Source organism: Dermacentor andersoni, chromosome 8 (assembly GCF_023375885.2).
Source record: "Dermacentor andersoni chromosome 8, qqDerAnde1_hic_scaffold, whole genome shotgun sequence".
NCBI lineage: Eukaryota > Metazoa > Arthropoda > Arachnida > Ixodida > Ixodidae > Dermacentor > Dermacentor andersoni.
In genome coordinates, this window is record NC_092821.1 from 146,940,632 (window position 1) to 146,944,077 (window position 3,446).

Consider the following 3,446-nt stretch of genomic DNA (forward strand, 5'->3'; position numbering starts at 1 on the left):
TCGCCGTTATGAGGCACTGACATTCAGTGCGATTGACGCTTGCGTTATATTGTTAAAAAAATCCGGGAGACTGTACATTGCAAGAATAACACGTAGGGGGCCAAAGCAAGATGTAAACAAATTTTCCGTCGGTAAACTGCAACGCAAGTTTCGTAAAGCTGCTGTTTTTACTCCAATTGTCGGTGTCGTTGTTTTTCTCAACACACGGCCCATACCCACGACGGAGATTGGCCACACTGGAAGTAATGAAAAGTGCACCCATCAAGAGACGAAGAGGGCTAAAACAGCAGACAATCGGAAACGAAACGCCAGGCAACAAATCGTATAGCATAAACATTTTTTTGAAAAGGCCCTGTCATAAACACAGAACAAAAAGAAATAAAGTACGCTACGGTCGATCGGTACCCTTGAAGCGTAGTCGAATTCCAGACGCTTCAATGAACTCGTATACATCAGTAATAGACTCGTGTCTTCTGCCTAACTAACAGGCACCAAAGGACAATATCTTGTTCTTGTTCCCCTGGTGATTTTGGTCTGGTTTGGTCTGGTGCCTACAGATATGGCTCAACCCACTACGGGGGATCGGCCATGAATCGGGTGGCTGTCGGTAAGAAGGGAAAAATACTTAAATTGAAATTTGTAATTTATAAATGATATTAAATTAATACTAATCGTTATATATCAATTTTCAGGCTGTATTATCTTAAAATTTGAAGTATTTGTGTTCGTATTGAGGAAAGTAAAACAATGAAATTAACGTGGCAGCTCTCTTTGTTTTACTTACAAAATGAAATGTGGCATCGAATACGTTCCTATTGCAGTGTCCCAGTGCCGACTCCGCAAGAACCTGGTGAAATGGCACATGGACACCATCTTCGTCTTCACCAGCTGCCCCATTGCCACCACAATCGCCATCGGCGCGCGCCAGAGCCCCAGCCTTCGACCAGCCGCGCGCCGACATAGCGCATCCTTGTCGGCCGAACTCGTCCCAGCGGCGGCGACCAAAAAAGGAACAAGGCTCTCGACACACTGCCAGCACTCGGCGCGGCCGACGCTAGCGCGGTCGCCCCCCTTCGTTCCACCGTCAGCCACACCTCCCGGGGTTCCGGCCGTTCCGGCCCATTCCGAAACATGCTGGGCAAGAAGACGGCCCCCGTTCGTCGGGTCGTCAGGGGTCCCCTGGACCAGGAGTTCGCCGAGCGGAACTTCATGTTTCGAGCCGCGGCCCTGCTCGGCGTGTTCCTCATCGTCACCTTGGTCGTGACCGTCGGCGCAACCCTCTACATGACCTTCATCAAGCCCGGTTCGTACGCCCGGCTCCGCTAGAGAGGGGGCGCGGCCTCAGAGATGCGCGAGCGAGCTTTCTTCCATCACCCGACTCGCCGACGTGCGGTCCACCCAGCGGCGGGGAAACGAACTGTTCGCGGGACCCCCTTCGTTTCCCACCACCAGAGGCGAGACGCATCGACGTGCTTCTCGGATCGTCTGCGGAGGCGTCCAGACGCGACGTTGGTCGTGGAAGGCGAACTTGTGGGGGGAACCTTCGCACGCGAGCGATGTCGTGACGTAGTCGTTTCCCTGGACAGTGTAGCCGCCTGTGAGCTGAGCATATTGCTGCGACTCGCAAGATTGGGCGAGTGTTCGGGCTCGACGTGCTTTCATTAAAGCTTGCGTGAAAGTGCATCGTTTTGTCGCTTTCCAGACGTTGGTCTTTATTCTCGGTATGTTTTAAATGTGATAGCATATATCTTCTTGCGCCATGTCCCCGCCCACTTTCTTAAACATTATACTAGATATCTGGCTTTGGGTCTGTACCAACGTCACGTTACGTCGTAGAAACAGCGAGAAAATAATTCACCTTTTCCGTAGTCAGCCATATATAACTGCACGAAAATGATTTTTTTAATGCGACAATAAATGCGATAGCATTTGTTGGCGTGTAACCCCCCCCCCCCCCTCACTTTCCAGAATCGGGCTATATAGATATCTGGACGCTAAGCTGCATCAACATACTTCTCTCTCTCTCTTTTTTTATATTGCGCTGATACGACGCGCATAGTTGGACCTGAGTGTGTCGAAGCTTTCGCGAAGCGGTTATTTGAGATGTTTCAAAGCTGGTCGTCTTCTGCAGCGAGTTCAAGTTGCAACGTATCGATCACGTGCCTGCCGAGCAAGACGCGGAGGTCCTCCAACCCCACGACGCACGCGACAGCGGATAACACTACTATATTGTATAAAAATAACTTCTTACACCGTTGAGAGCGAACGAGGGTGTAAATTATTTTACAGTCTATACACTGCCTCCGTGATCGGCTCCTTCGACCATTACACCATCTGCGGGATCGGCCGCACTTCGCAAGAAACCGACCGAGCGGCTGAGCCAAGCCGAAGCCCGGGAAAGAAGGCATGCTCCGTTTTCATAAAGGAGCTATGCGCGCGAAGGCGATATTTGTTGCGGTGAGAATATTTAGGTAGCGTTTATTGTTTTATCGTGTAATTCCACAGAGAACAGAGCCGGTCACGTCTGTGGGGTTAGTAAAGCCGTACGTTTGCACCAAATCGGCTATGCCTATTGTTTTCTCTTTCTAATTGTTGTTTTTATTTATCTCTCTGTCTAGAATTTCTAGGGACACCTTATTTTAATAGAAGCCGTCATATCTAGGCCCCGCCGTTTTTGCAGGCAGGCTGTACGTGGGTGGGGGACGTTAGCAGAAAGAAAAATGTCGGCGATAATATCGCTAATTCCCTTAATTAGCTCAATAACTCTTTAAGTAAGCACTTTAAGACACATGAAATTCCTAAACTGAAGCCCATGAATAGGGAAGTCGCGTCTGCTTAGCAGAAATCTTAAAAGCTAGGGCCACTTTCGAGACTTGCGGCCTTAAAAGTGCACGCTATGGAACACGCAGTTACCATGCAGTTCCCAACAGCGTGTATGTGCATTTTTGATGTGTTTTTTGGAGACTAATGGCGATTTCGTGTGAACTGCCTAACCGTTCTCGTGGGTAGATCTCGAAGGCTCTGCACACTAAAGAAGCGGCAATAACCGCACACTGCTACCGATGGTACTGTGCTGCACCGCAAGGTTGCAAGGAACGTGTGCTCGTCTTACTCCCTCGTGACAGCTAGCGTTTTGATTCATATTGACTGATTCGATGCCGGAGTACAACAATTCATGATTGATTGATTGATTGATTAATTGACTGATTGATTAATTGTTTGATAGATCAATCGATCGTGTTTAGCTTGCATAATCAACACCAGGGCTATGAGACCCGCCGCAGTGTCTTAGCGGTCAGCGTGTTGCGCTACTAAGCACGAGGTCGCGGGATCAAATCCCGGTCGCGGTGGCCGCGTTTCAAGGGGGTGGCGAAATTCAAAAACGTCCGTGTTCCGTGCATTAGGGGCACGTTAAAGATCCCCTGGTGGTCAAAATTAGTTCCGGA

At 49.4% G+C, this 3,446-nt stretch overlaps 1 long non-coding RNA gene across 1 annotated transcript; it reads left to right on the plus strand.

Annotated features, from left to right (window-relative positions):
* The first annotated feature begins 420 nt into the window (after positions 1-420).
* LOC129384213 (uncharacterized) lies at positions 421-1,697 on the plus strand. The gene is made up of 2 exons (XR_008611967.2): positions 421-607; positions 822-1,697. It is a non-coding gene; the product is annotated as an uncharacterized lncRNA (long non-coding RNA).
* Positions 1,698-3,446: the final 1,749 nt, after the last annotated feature.